The sequence below is a fragment of the Eriocheir sinensis genome, unplaced genomic scaffold (genome assembly GCF_024679095.1).
Source record: "Eriocheir sinensis breed Jianghai 21 unplaced genomic scaffold, ASM2467909v1 Scaffold103, whole genome shotgun sequence".
In the NCBI taxonomy this organism is placed as follows: Eukaryota; Metazoa; Arthropoda; class Malacostraca; order Decapoda; family Varunidae; genus Eriocheir; species Eriocheir sinensis.
The window spans coordinates 667,501-682,969 of NW_026110330.1; the positions used below are offsets into that span (position 1 = coordinate 667,501).

The 15,469-nt window shown below is 41.7% G+C and overlaps 1 long non-coding RNA gene across 5 annotated transcripts; it reads right to left on the reverse strand.

Moving 5' to 3' along the window:
- Positions 1-112: 112 nt before the first annotated feature.
- LOC126989045 (uncharacterized) lies at positions 113-12,079 on the reverse strand. 5 transcript variants are annotated; one of them, XR_007742811.1, is made up of 5 exons: positions 11,972-12,079; positions 9,512-9,652; positions 4,718-4,825; positions 2,471-2,544; positions 113-2,019 (listed from the first exon to the last, which is right to left on the reverse strand). It is a non-coding gene; the product is annotated as an uncharacterized LOC126989045 (long non-coding RNA). The 5 variants fall into 5 exon arrangements; XR_007742807.1 differs by lacking the exon at positions 2,471-2,544 and having other exon boundaries at positions 11,972-12,078; XR_007742810.1 differs by lacking the exon at positions 2,471-2,544 and having other exon boundaries at positions 11,879-12,019.
- Between the last annotated feature and the right edge of the window lie 3,390 nt (positions 12,080-15,469).

The following is a 15,469-nucleotide window of genomic DNA, read 5'->3' on the forward strand; positions in this document are numbered from 1 at the left end:
ACCCTCTATGTATATAACTCTGTGAGTACAACTCCCTTCCCTATACATAGCGATAAACATTAGAGGTACAACATGCACTCATTCTGACATTTTGGGTCCATTTTCAGAGGCCTGGAAATACACAATAGACACCTTAATATTCTTAACAGGCTATGATACAACTCCCTTCCCTATACATAGAGATAAACATTAGAGAGGCACTCAGTATTATATTTTGGGTCCATTTTCAGAAGCTTGGAAATACAGTACACAAGATTTCTTAAGCTTATGGACGGCGGAAACCCTAAAACCATGACCGGAAGACATGGTAGAGCCTCAAACAGTCAGCTGGAGGCAGTCTAGTACACCTTCCGAACCACTGCCTGTACAGAGAATCACCAGAGAAAAAGTTGGAAAGTTTTGTTTAGTGGGCGCAACATCTGTGGTCATGTGCCGGAGAGAGACAGAATGGGAAGGAATTATAGAAGGGAACAAACCCCAGGAGACGGGACACAACCCCCGATTAATACCTGGTACCCATTCACTGCTGGGTGGACAGGGGCGTAGGGTATCGGAAAAGCCGCCCAAATTTTTCCACTCCGCCTGGGAATCGACCCCGTGCTCTCTTGGTTGTGAGCTGAGTGTGCTAACCACTGCACCACGAAGACCCCATCAGCAAAGACGTCGCAGATTCCAGCCACTCTTCCAGACTTCCAAGCAGCATTTTTAAACATCTGGGCACCAACATTTGCCTGTTTGAAAAGCCTCCTCCTGTTTAAGTGCCCAAGTGTTCAACAATATTCTGCACAACAGTAAATTCCATGACTAAAATAGGAAAAAACATATAACATCTCTTTTTATACAGAAGGTGGAATAGAATGGTTTTTCAAATGTTATATTGTTTCCATTGTAGGGTGAGGTGGACAACCCATAGTACTAGTGGGAAAATATTAATTAAAAATCTGTGTTTGCCCTGACAGGCATAACAAAGAGTGCATAATACTCCTCAGGAAATGGCCTTCCTCTATCTCTTGAGCTTCCCCAGAGAATATTTTTTCTCCATAGGAAGTTTTGTTTTTTTCAACCCGGTAGCAGCGGGGATCATGTTTCTTAATGGTCCCTCTAAGCGAGAAAAATGAGAAAAAATCACCCCTCACACAAACCATTTCATAGTATATATCAAAACATTTGTGATCAGCTTATGTATCATCTATTTTTTGGGGTTTAAATCATGGCACAAGTTTGGCTCGTCGCTGCTCCACGGTAAAGCCACAAATTTGTCCCGTCGCTGCTACTGGGCTAATTGGTGTACGGCTTGTGAGCAGCAGGGGGTCACACACGAGGTGTTCACGGCCCGTACAATTTTATAAATAAATTTCTTAAAAATCTGGCTTTGCACCAAGACTCAAACCCAAATGCCTAAAGTAATCCTAAGGCTGTGAGCTTCCTTTGAAGTATCAGTTTAGATTGTTTGGACTTCCAATTCTGCAAGTGATGACAGAGTTTTAACTTGTAATTTTTAGGTGGTTTTCTATGCTTGTCAAATGTATCCAGCAGGCTTTACAATAACATTTTGCGTCCAGTAATAGCTGTACCCACATGTTTGTTTACGGGACTCCCACGAACACAGCACAACAATATCTTTCCATGCTAATATCCTTTCAGTATGATCCTGTTCACCATGGAAACCTTCACCAGCAAAGTCAAGACATATTCACAATAACCACATAATTGAGTACTAGGATTTCTGGTTTGGGTCGGTCGTGTCCTTGAAGACCCCCGGCTAATATCTTTTCAGTATGATCCTATTTGCCATGGAAACCTTCACCAGCAAAGTCAAGACATATTCACAATCACAACACATCACACAATCGAGCACTGGGAATTCTGGTTTGGGTCGGTCGTGTCCTTGAAAACCTCCGGCCGCTTCTTGCACTCCCCGATCCTCACAGTCAGGAAGTTGGCCGTCACATCCGTCAGGAAGATCTCATCCGCCAGCCAACGGCAGTACCAGTAGCTCGGGTCGGGTGCCACCAGGACCTGCGGAAATGGGGTGATCCTTTCAGTAGAGTTTGAGGGAGTTTTAAGAGATTTCGTAAGCATTTCCAAGAGTCTCCTAAGTTACGGAAAGCTCCCAAGAGTTATCAGGGGTTCCAAAGAGCTCTCCCAGGTTACAGAAAGCTCCCAAGAGTTTCCGAGAGGCAGGGTTGGAAAAAATCATGATGTTCTTCTTAAAAAAAATCAAAAAAATCAATTTATTTGATTTAAAGCAGATTTTTCTTATTTAAATCGATTTTTTTGATTGAAATGATTTTTTTTGCATAAATTCTTCTTTGTTTCCACTTTTTTTTTATGTGTTCCCCTATAGCACCGGTAGGCCTTCTTCAGGGGCCTGGTGGTCGGCCCCAGCCCGTCATGGCGCAGGCAATTTTTATAGTGACGCCATTTAATCTTGACTCATGCTGCCCCCCGGAACTCATTCTTGATTTACTTGGGCGGTTTCCTCTAGAGTCCGGGTTGCTGGGTGGTCTTCAGGACAGCATGTGGGTAGTCTTAGGCCCCTCGCTGGTGACAGGAAAATAACATTGAAAGGTGGCAGCGAAATTGAAGATGCAGAACTGTACAGGGAGAATGCAAGGCCGCACGCTAGCTACTCAGCCTGATGGGGACAATTTCTTGTATTAAACTTGGCCAATGAAATCATAGTTTAATATACATTACCCAAGAGGAGTTTTTCACACAAAAATCATAAGTAGGACTAATAGTTTATCTTTTTTTATGATTTTGAATATTTTTCTTGTAAGAGACGGCAATGATTAACTGGTGCCTGACTTGTAAGAGATGGCAATGATTAACTGGTGCCTGACTTGTAAGAGATGGCAATGATTAACTGGTGCCTGACTTGTAAGAGATGGCAATGATTAACTGGTGCCTGACTTGTAAGAGATGGCAATGATTAACTGGTGCCTGACTTGTAAGAGATGGCAATGATTAACTGGTGCCTGACTTGTAAGAGATGGCAATGATTAACTGGTGCCTGACTTGTAAGAGATGGCAATGATTAACTGGTGCCTGACTTGTAAGAGATGGCAATGATTAACTGGTGCCTGACTTGTAAGAGATGGCAATGATTAACTGGTGCCTGACTTGTAAGAGATGGCAATGATTAACTGGTGCCTGACTTGTAAGAGATGGCAATGATTAACTGGTGCCTGACTTGTAAGAGATGGCAATGATTAACTGGTGCCTGACTTGTAAGAGATGGCAATGATTAACTGGTGCCTGACTTGTAAGAGATGGCAATGATTAACTGGTGCCTGACTTGTAAGAGATGGCAATGATTAACTGGTGCCTGACTTGTAAGAGATGGCAATGATTAACTGATATGCCTGACTCTACAGGACCAATACAGGACCACTACAGGACAAGTAGATTGATACTTTTCCTCTACCAACTGATTCATATTATTATATATATATATATATATATATATATATATATATATATATATATATATATATATATATATATATATATATATATATATATATATATATATATAAATTATTAAATATTTTACTCTTGATAAATCACTTAAATCATTTTAAATACAGTATATTTAATTTTGATTTAAATCATGATTTTTTTACTCTCATTTAAATCGATTTAAATCACTTGATTTAACCCTTTCATTGCTAAACGCTCACAGCAAGCATTAGGCGCACGCTGCGAGCGTGTTGGAACAGCACAGGGATGAAAGAGTGAAGATGCTGGTTAACTCTTGCATAAGGGATTTAGACAGCACAGGGATGAAAGAGTGAAGATGCTGGTTAACTCTTGCATAAGGGATTTAGACAGCACAGGGATGAAAGAGTGAAGATGCTGGTTAACTCTTGCATAAGGGATTTGGACAGCACAGGGATGAAAGAGTGAAGATGCTGGTGAACTCTTGCATAAGGGATTTAGACAGCACAGGGATGAAAGAGTTAAGATGCTGGTTAACTCTTGCATAAGGGATTTAGACAGCACAGGGATGAAAGAGTGAAGATGCAACTCTTGCATAAGGGATTTGGACAGCACAGGGATGAAAGAGTGAAGATGCTGGTGAACTCTTGCATAAGGGATTTGGACAGCACAGGGATGAAAGAGTGAAGATGCTGGTTAACTCTTGCATAAGGGATTTGGACAGCACAGGGATGAAAGAGTGAAGATGCTGGTGAACTCTTGCATAAGGGATTTGGACAGCACAGGGATGAAAGAGTGAAGATGCTGGTGAACTCTTGCATAAGGGATTTGGACAGCACAGGGATGAAAGAGTGAAGATGCTGGTGAACTCTTGCATAAGGGATTTGGACAGCACAGGGATGCATAAGGGATTTGGACAGCACAGGGATGAAAGAGTGAAGATGCTGGTGAACTCTTGCATAAGGGATTTGGACAGCACAGGGATGAAAGAGTGAAGATGCTGGTGAACTCTTGCATAAGGGATTTGGACAGCACAGGGATGCATAAGGGATTTGGACAGCACAGGGATGAAAGAGTGAAGATGCTGGTGAACTCTTGCATAAGGGATTTGGACAGCACAGGGATGCATAAGGGATTTGGACAGCACAGGGATGAAAGAGTGAAGATGCTGGTGAACTCTTGCATAAGGGATGTGACAGCATAGGGATGAAAGAGTGAAGATGCTGGTGAACTCTTGCATAAGGGATGTGACAGCATAGGAACCCAGACCCACCTCAAGTCCAGTGGGTCACCCCGCAGGTCTCGGGGCTGGGGCGGGGGCTCTCAGAAGCACTGTATGCCCCGCTGGTCAACGAAATCGGCACGCGGGTCACGGGGAAACCTGGTCAAAGGGGAGACTTGTTAATATTGCTTTGTTGAAAGTTCAGTTATAAAAGTAAATAAAAATACATGGAAAATAAGGAGTCAAAAGATGGATGAGAAGAGGAAGGAGGAGGAGGAGGAGGAGGAGGAGGATTAGGAATAAGAACAAAAAAAAAAAAAAAATGAGGAAAATAAGGAAAAGGAAGAGAAATAAAACAGGAGAAAAAAGGAAGAAGAGGAAGAGAGAGGAAATAGTGGCTACTGAAGGACCTCCTCTTCCTCCTCCTCCTCCTCCTCCCAGTCCTTCATTATCAACTAATTCTTCTCTTCCTCCTACTCCTCCTCCTCTTCCTCCTCCTTAAAGACATTCCCATCCATATAACAATAATAATAATAATAATAATAATAATAATAATAAGTTTATCTATCACCTCTGTCTCTCTCCTTGCCTTGCCTTTGAGAGCAGTTTAAGGGAAGGGAAGGGAAGGGAAGGGAAGGGAAGGCAAAGGAAAAGAAGGGAAGGAAAGGGAATGAAAGGGCAAGGAAGGAAAGGGAAGGGAATGAAAGGGAAGGGAAAGGGAAAGGAATGGCAGGGAAGGAAAGGGAATGAAAGGGAAGGAAAGGAAGAGAAGGGATGGGAAAGGAAGAGAAAGAAAGGGAAGGGAAGGAAGGGAAGGGAAAGGAAAGGGAAGGGAAAGGAAGGGAAGGAAAGGGAAGGGAAGGAAAGGGAAGGGAAGGAGAGGGAAGGGAAGGGAAAGGAAGCGAAAGGAAGAGAAAGGAAGGGAAGGGAATAAAAGGGAAGGGAAGAGAAGGGAAGGGAAGGTAAAGGAAGGGAAGGGATGGGAAATGAAGAGAAGGAAAGGGAAGGAAAGGGAAGGAAAGGGAAGGAAAGAAAGGGAAGGAAGGGAAGGAAAGGAAGAGAAGGAAAGGGAAGGAAAGGAAGGAAAGGAAGAGAAGGGATGAAAGGGAAGGGAAAGGAAGAGAAGGATGGGAAAGGAAGAGAAGTGATTGGAAAGGAAGAGAAGAAAAGGGAATGAAAGGGAAGGGAAAAAGAGAAGGTATGGGAAAAAGGGAGAAGGAAAAAGGGGGAAGGGAAGGAAAGGGAATGAAAGGTAAGTGAAAGGAAGAGAAGGGATGGGAAAGGAAGAGAAGGAAAGGGAAGGGAAGGAAGAAAGGAAAGGAAGGAAAAGGAAGGAAGGGAAGGAAAGGGAAAGGAAGAGAAGGAAGGAAGGGAAGAAGAAGGGAAGGAAGGAAAGGAAAAGAAGGGAAAGAAAGGAAAGGAAAGGAATGGAAAGGGAATGACAGGGAAGGGAAGGAAGAGAAGGAAGGAAAGGAATGAAAGGGAAGGGAAGGGAAGGAAAGGGAATGACAGGGAAGGGAAAGGAAGAGAAGAGAAGGGAAGGGAATGAAAGGGAAGGGAAGGAAAGGGAAGGGAATGAAAGGGAAGGGAAGGAAAGGGAAGGAAAGGGAAGGAAGAGAAGGAAGGAAGGGAAGGAAAGGAAGGGAAGGAAGGAAGGAAAGGGAAGGGAAGGAAGGAAAGGGAATGAAGGGAAGGGAAAGGAAGAGAAGAGAGGGGAAGGAAAGGAATGGAAAAGGAAGGAAGGAAGGAAAGGGAAGGAAGAAAGGAAAGGAAGGAAAGGAAAGAGAGAGAGAGAGAGAGAGAGAGTGAGAGAGAGAGCGCGAGAGAGAGAGAGAGAGAGAGAGAGAGAGAGAGAGAGAGAGAGAGAGAGAACTAAAATAAATAAAATACACATATAATACATAATTCTGAACACACACAGACAGAAAAAGATAAATAATAATAATAATAATAATAATAATAACAATAATAACAATAATAACATACATTCACAGTCATTAACATTAATAAAAAGGAAAGATTAGATGATAAAAATTGAGAAGGAAGGAAGGAAGGAAGGAAGGAACAAAGGAAGGAAGGAAGGAATAAAGGAAGAAAGTAAGAATGGAAGGAAGGAAGGAAAGAAGGAAGGAAGGAAGGAAGGAAAAGGACGGAAGGAAGGAAGGAAGAAAGGAAAAGGAAGGAAAAGGAAGGAAGGAAGGAAGGAAGGAAGGAAGGAAGGAAGGAAGTAAGGAAGGAAGGAAGGAAGGAAGGAAGGAAGGAAAAAAAGAAGGAAAATAGACATTATAAATACAAAATAAACATATATAGGTATAATGTCCAGCCACAACAACGCCTTTCCTTCCTCCCTCCATCATTTTTGTGTGTGTGTCTGTACTTGGCCTTCTCTTCTAATAGTTTCTTCCATTGTCTGTTTCTGGTAATCCTATAGTCTCGATAAGTCCCGACAACTCCTAAGATAGACGCCATTATTGGTCCTCTGTTGTCACGAAAGCGTGTGATAGCGTTTGAAAGCGCGGCGAAAACAGGCACAATAATGGCGTCCAAATCTTGGGTAGGTAGGACTCTAGGGATACAGACCCAAAAACAGGTTACGCTAATGGAAGACGCTATAAATAAGTCAGTAAAAGGTAGAAAACGCTGTATTCAGATGTATATTTTCATTAGGACAATTCAGTTCAACTTGAGAGATATTTTCAAACATCATTTGTTGAATATCGGCTCATCTAATTATCTGCTGTTATTGATATTTAAATATTTAAAACCATCAACCCGCGGGGTCATGTTTCTTAGGTTAGGTTAGGTAGGTTAAAGGCCTCTAAGTAAAACAATGAGAAAGAATCATCACTCACGCAAACCATTTCATAACATATATCAACGCATTTGTGATCAGTTTATGCATCATCTAATTTTGGGGGTTTATATCATGGCAAAAAATGTGTCGCTGGTACCCGCTAAAGCCACAAATTTGGTCCGCTGCTACCTGGTTAAGGAAACAGACTCTTTAATCTTCTCGTTAATAGATGGACAAAGAGTAACAAGGGCAAATAGTACAAGTCTCCAATCTTCAATACATCTCTGTAATAATAGCATTGCCTGTCATGGTCCGTAATAATAGCATTGCCTGTCATGGTCCAGGAAATCTTAATCTTATGTTAACCTGCAATCTTTCGCCATTCAAAAAGAAAAGAAAAAATCATTTAATTAATTGTCAGAATGAATGAGAATTTCTATATATTTGGTGTATAGTAAAAGGTTTGATATATAGGTATGTACATGTGTGTTTATTTTGTGTATGTATATATATGTATGGATGTGTATGTGTGTATATGTATATGTATGTATGTACATAGCTGGGCACGATAACAGAAAACCTTATTCCCGATAACTGATAACTGATAATGAAAAACCTTAACGGCGATAACCGATATTCATTGACTAGAGACACAAATATAGGCGATAACCGATAACCGATACCCGATAAAAATCCACAATTCCGATACTAGCTAGTGATAAGTCCGATAGGCGAAAACGATACTATATTGATATTTCAGATAGAACAACATTGATGAATTAAAATTTTCATTATCTGTATTTTAGGAAACTTACAAAACCTTAAAACCACGCGTTGGCACGTACATATGGACGGTAGTACTAGAAATGCTTGAACCAGTGTTGTGTTATTTGGCGTCCCCACCATCAAAAATTGTTTACAAACTCTGGTCTCTCGTGAACGGTGCATGATCAGACCAGCAAGCGTACACCTGTACAGTCTCATAAAGATTTTAAACCGTAATTAAGAGTTGCCGGAAGGCTGAATCAGACATATAGTAACAATACCACCATCCTCGCTGTTTCTAGAACGACACTCTGTACGAGTTGTATTTATATGTACAGAGTGTACGTCGTTCTAGAAACAGCGAGGATGGTGGTACTGTATGTTTGATTCAGCCTTCCAGCAACTCTTAATGTGTTAAAAAAGCATTGTGAGACTGTACAGGTCTACACTTAATGGTCTGAGCATGTGCAGTTCACGAGAGACCAGTGTTTGTAAACAAAATCGCCAGCTTTTGATGATGGGACACCAAATAACACAACACCGGGTGCCTTCAGTACCATGGCATGGTCACAAACTAATATGGAATATCAAATTTGAGGCAGTGAATAATCATTTTGGGGGAAAGTTAAATGATTTTTCTCAGTGATATATTGATTTTTGAGTAGCATAAAAAAATAACCTTGCGTTTTAATTTTCATGATCTAAGTATGAAATCTCATCACCGAAGATATTTCATACCCCGAAGTTTTTTCATACAACACCGGGCCACGCATGCGCAGTAGGGAGACAACGTTTTTTTCTGAGAGGCGGAAAAAAAGTAGCGATTATCGCTAGTTTGGTTACAAAAGTAACGAAGATACCGATATATATTTAAATAAGTAGTGGATGGTCCATAATCCGATTTTGTTATTAGCGATAAAGTATCGCGATAACTTATTGCGATAACGCCCAGCTATGTGTATGTATATGTATGTTTGTGTGAATGTATATGTACGTTTGTGTGCGTTTACGAGTATGTGTGCATGTGGATGCAAATCTATGAATGCATAAGCACATTTTTTTTGTGGATATATGCTGATACAGTATGCCTACAATAAGCCTACCATATATTAGTTCATCCCAGTCTGTAGGAAGCTTTGGCTTAACAGACTGTGCCTCAATATCTGACTTTGTAAATTTATAAGTGACTTTGTATTATGTCAATAAACTTACTTACTTACTTACTTACTCACACACACACACACACACACACATATGAACACCATCAACACCACATCACCACCCACCTGTTATCATGGTGTGACGGCGCTCCACCTCCACCACCTCCCCCCCCCATGCCTGGCGGGGGGAGGCGCATGTCCTGGTCATTCCCTTGGGGCGGAGGACCCTGCGGGCGACCCCAAGCTGCCGCATGTCAAAATCACCCGCTGAAAATAATAATAATAATAATAATAATAATAATAATAATAATAATAATAATAATAATAATAATAGAAATAATAACAGTAATAATCAGGTCCTAAAAAATCAGAAGTGCGGTAGTTTTTCTGGAGTAGTGTGGTTGTGGTAGTGCGGTACCATTTTTTTCTTTCCCAGTGCGGCAGCGGTAGTCAAAATAAACAGTACTTGAGTGTGGCCTGACTGACGCTAAACAGAGTCTGAGGATGACCTCTGCACTCCTGCTGGTTACCGTCCTCTTAATAATAAAGCCTAATACCCTGTTAGCCCTATTCCTCGCACTAATACATTGCTTCCTTAGTTGTTGGTCAAAGTTCACTAACACTCCCAGGTCCCTTTCACACTCAGACCTGCCTATCGCTGTGGAGTCTAAACTATACCCGTGTAATGGGTTGCGGGTTCCTACACTAGGTACGCTACACTTGGTGATGTTAAAATTCATCTGCCATTTCTCTGACCAAGCTGACAGTTTGTTGAGATCCTCCTCTAGCATCCTCCCCACCCTAATAGTGTGTCCTATTTTGGTGTCATCTGCAAATTTACCTATGTCACTAGTTATCCCATTGTCTAACTGTGAACAGTGAGTTAAAATTTAGGATTAATGAAGTCAAGCAGAAAGTTGGGGAGGAAGTCAAGAGTGTGATTAATAATGATGCAATGGAAAGCAAAATAGTTGACATAACAGTGGACACGAGGAACAAGCTGAGTGCAGAGGTGAAGGAAGGTTTGGCCTACAGGGATGAGGGAGAGGCACCAAAGGTTTGCAGTGGGTCTAGTACAGAAGTACTTTTGGGCTCCTCAATGCTCATAAAGAACTGTTGGATAAAACTACCAGTCAAGTACAAAATAGATTAGACAGGAAAAACAACACTGCCTTGTATGGTAGTATCCCAGAGAAGGTGAAAGAGGGCATGAACTTGCCAATTAGGTCTGAAAAAATTGAGCATGACAAGCTGATTTTCATAGAAGTATGCAGTGAAATGGGCTTGACATGTTTCAACAGTAATATTGAGGAGACAAGACGAATTGGAAGATACAAGGGAGAAACAGAACAGAGTAGCCTACCATAGTGGTGACTCTGAGAGGATCCTTGAAAGAACAGAGAAACTTGTTCAGGCTGAGCTGAGGCACCAGCTAGCCTGTTCCGTTGTCGCCTCTCATACAGTTCTTTTCTTTGTTTGAATGTTAAATCCCTATTAACATAAGTGCCATTGAACTCGTGGTTGTTTCTAAGAATTTTTGCTTCCATCACTAGCTTCCTACGCGAGTCATCATCGGCAATTTTAACTCTGTAAAGACCCTTGTTTCTATCAATACAAAATAAATCAGACATAGATGGAGTGGTATTCAGAATATAGCTAGTGATGTTTGCAATGCTAGTCCTTGCATCTTCATTAGACTCGACCTTTACACCCCTGAATATGACTGATTCTTTCCTTTTTCTTCTCTCGTCCATCTCTACTATTTCCTCCCGAATAGACATTCTCAAATCATCCCCAGAGGTAACCTGAGTCGGAGAGGCAGAAGATGAATGCGAGGCAAGAGAGTCCACCCTTTCTGTTAGTTTAGTAATTGCTGAGCACAAGGATCTCACCATTACAAAGAGTTGAGCTAAAGCTGGGTCACCTGAGGAATCCTTACCAGCTCCAGCAACCATAGGACTCCTTACCAGCTCCAGCAACCATAGGACTCCTTACCAGCTCCAGCAACCATAGAACGAGCCCTACACTGAGTACAAACATATTCAACCCCAGCACCTCCTGCCTCACGAATGACATCAACCACACGATCAGATGCCCCCATACACAGTGGACTAGGATGAAACCAATTATCACATTTATCACATCCAATGCCATCTTGACCAACAGCAACCTCACAGCTACCACAAGGAGACACAACAGACCCACCAGGTTGACCATCAGTCCGAGTTGATAGCTTGATACCCGCGTGCCACCATGACCAGCTGATCGGGGGTCCCCCTCCTCTGGGATCGAGTACCAACCAGTCCTTTTGTTTTCGGGATAATGCCATCTTGCTTTGGAGTTCTCGACGAGTGGCCAGCAGGACCAGGGTATTTTGAAAGCTTGGGTGGCATGGCGAGACACAACACCAATAATAATAGGCAGAAGTTCAGTTAGGGAAGAGAGCGGCACGTCCACCCTCAGATGTGAGATGTGCTAATCCCTGACCGTCACCTCAAGACGTAGACGTAACACAGCACACAGGAGCACAGTGACACAGCTGTAGAGTTAGTCACGCATGCAAATAACAACGTGTAAGTCTCTCACCGCACACGAATAACTCCATAGGGTGTCTGTTCACTCACTCCATCTTGATCTTGATGTCACAGGTGGCTCGGGATTTCCAGGCCAACAACAACAACAATCATTTGCTTCATCACTCATTATTTCATCACTTATTAACCTCCCAATCGGCTGATGAATATATTATACTTACTTATATGGCAATTTAGTTGTTTTTTAAGCCATTACTTGTTTATTAATAGGTCAGATACATCACGAATTGTTCACTCTCTCCAACGGGTCACCTGTACAGCAAGAGCAAGAGCAGCATCGAGGGACATCATTGCTAACGTAACTCCTGATCAGGTCGGCATGGCTGGGTCTCTAAGGGTTTGATCAAAACAAACCTCTATCGACAATATCAAAGCTTATTCACCCATGTTAGGAACGTCAGAGAACATGTTATTTATTTCTAGGTTCAGTAACGTAAGAAAATTGCACGGCGCCCCTTCAAAAAATGGTAAAACACGCCATCAGTAAAAAAAATAGAATATGATACGTTATGAAAACTAGACACAAGAGATGAATTCACAGCACGAAACATTTTTAAACTAAACGAAAAAGAAGAAATATCGTTCACCCTCCCCCTCCGCCCACTACACCCCCTCCCCCAGGACACCCCACAGACACCCCCCCCGTCCAAGACCACCACCACCACCCCGGTGATACCCCCCAACCGCTCCCCCCCCCCTAAACACAAAATCGTTGATTACTCCGTTAATACTCAACCGATCGGATTCTAGTAAAGACCAAAATGTTCAGCGTCAAATGCTACATCTGGGGGGCTCCATGAACACGAGGAAAACATGGACGCAGCAAGAGGCGCAGGCGAAAACCATAAAGACCAAACTTTGGAGCGGTATAGCTCAATAACGAAAAATGCTATCTTGATTCTGATAGCGCCATCGTGTTCTCCGGCAAACTCTACACCTTGTAACAGTTGTTCGTCAAGAAATATCGAGAAATAAAAAAATAAAAACCAAACGCGTCCAAAGTTGAATTTGAAAACGTCAAATTATAGCTTGCCTTGGTTCAAATCGCTATACTTATTTCCATAAACGTATCTTTACTAGTAAAGGCGTGACAGGCGTCTAAAGAAATGACGTGTTATCTCCAAAACTAAAGGTCGTAGCGAAGATTCGAGACCAGCGTTGTATTCATCGTTAAATTCTACAACTTTCATTATCTATTGAAGAATAAGAAAAAATAGATATTAAGCGAAGGAAGTTGGATCAAAGTTAAAAAAAAACGCGAAAAACAGATCATAATAACTCCATAACTATTGGTCGTAGCGTCATTCTGAAGGCACCAGCGTGTTCCCCGTAACTGGTTCTCCCAGGAGCCAATTGGGCATACAACACTTTAGCGTATTAAAGGACTTATAGGCCTTCAAAGTTTCAGCACGTTTTTTTAAATCGTGGATATCTCCGTCAGTTTTAGGCCTAGCGCAATTCTGATAGCACCAGAAATTCTAATATTGTTTTCTTCACGTCTATGAACCTCTCTGATCAAGCTGGAGGCAAGAATAACGAAATTTGCATATTTGAAAAAAAAGATCGTTGTAGAGGAGGTGAAATTCTGGCCGTAAACACCGGAGAGTTTCATAACGGTGGAAAAACAAAATCGTTCATAGCTCCGTTAATACTCCACCGATCGGATTCTAATAAGCATCAAAATGTTCAGCGTCAAATTCTACACCAGCTGAGTGCAACGAACACGAGAAAAAACGTGAGGATAAAATTGAGGGTTACGACCATTTCTTAGAATATAGCTAATAACGTCTTTAATAATTAAGCTAGCGCAAAACCAAGACCAGAAATGAATTCCTGGTGATGTGCCCTCTTCAAATCATGCCCGACATTAAGATATTACTTAGACATGGATGCAGAAATCGATGCAGAATCAAAACATCCTGATCAACGCTTTAGCTAGGATATCTTGATACCTAATAAAGTTATCTCTATTCTGACGACGCCACGTTATTCTCCGTCAAATTTTACATCAGATATCAGTTGGCCAATAATACACAAGCAAAATAAGCAAAAAAAGCTATCTTTGGAAATACGCGTCAAATCATAAATCTCACAACGCGAAAATATAGGGCGTGTCGAGTCACCTCAAGATATATAATTTCATAAACATATGTGCAGTAGTTAAGGCGTGACAGGCGGTTAAAAAATGACATGCTCTCTCCGAAACTAAAGGTGGTAGCGCAGATCCGAGACCAGCGTTGCATTCCTCGTCAAAATATAAGACTTTTATTATCTTTCGACGAAGAAGAAAGGATTGATATTAAGCGAGTAACGTTTCCACAAATGTCGAAAAAGTGCGAACTTTCAAATCGATATATCTCTATACCCATTAGTAGTAGCGCAATTCTGAAAGCACCAGCGTGTTCCTCGGAATTTTCTCTACCATCGATTAATCGGGCATTTACAAACACGCATTGATTCAGGAATTATAGGCCTAGAAAGTTTTCGAAGGCTCTCACAAAACCGTTCATAACTCCGTCAGTTTTAGGCCTATTGCAATTCTGATAGCACCAGAAATTTTAGTATTTTTTTCTTCACATATTTCAACCCCTTTCATCGAACTGGAAGAAGGAATAACGATTTTTCAATTTTTAAACTTTTTCGTGTTAAGGCCTCGCGGGGGAAATGTGGTAGTTTAGCCCCGTAGAGTTGCCGATGGGGGGGTGGGGGGGTTAAATCTTTACCTGCTTATATCTCCGTCTGTGATGCACGTAGAGCCTTCTTAAGGATATCAAAAGATTGCTCGTAAAATTACCTTTCTTTCCAGTGCCAAGAGGGTAAGAATCGATTAGGAAATAATGAATGGCAGCGTCTTAGAGTTAGAGACGGAAAATAAATCGTATCTTTAATAATACTCCCCGTAGGGCATTTCTGAGGATACGATGCATTCCCCCAAAAATTCTGGTGTTGTTTCTTCATACAACACCGGGCGCCCGGGCCACGTGTAGGGAGACGTCTTTTTCTGAGAGGCGGAAAAAAGTAGCGATTATTACTAGTTTGGTAGATTTGTAATGGATACTGCTTGTGTAGTTTTAGTTGTATAATCACACTCTGTCCTGCCTGGGGGTTGGGATGGCATGTTCCTCCCTTCTCCCTTGTTGTTTACCTGCAACAATAAACTATCAATCAATTAATCAATCTCCTACCATTGTATCTTTTTAATTTCATGGTGCTACCTACTCATGTATTAATAGTTGTATAATCACACTGTCCTGCCTGGGGGTTGGGATGGCATGTTCCTCCCTTCTCCCTTGTTGTTTACCTGCAACAATAAACTATCAATCAATCAATCAATCACAGGGATGGCATGTTCCTCCCTTCTCCCTTGTTGTTTACCTGCAACAATAAACTATCAATCAATCAATCAATCAATCAATGTGTGCCGATACGAAGGCCTGACTCTCCAGCGGGCAACGTTGCCAGATTGTCGTACTCTGCTTCTTATGTTTGC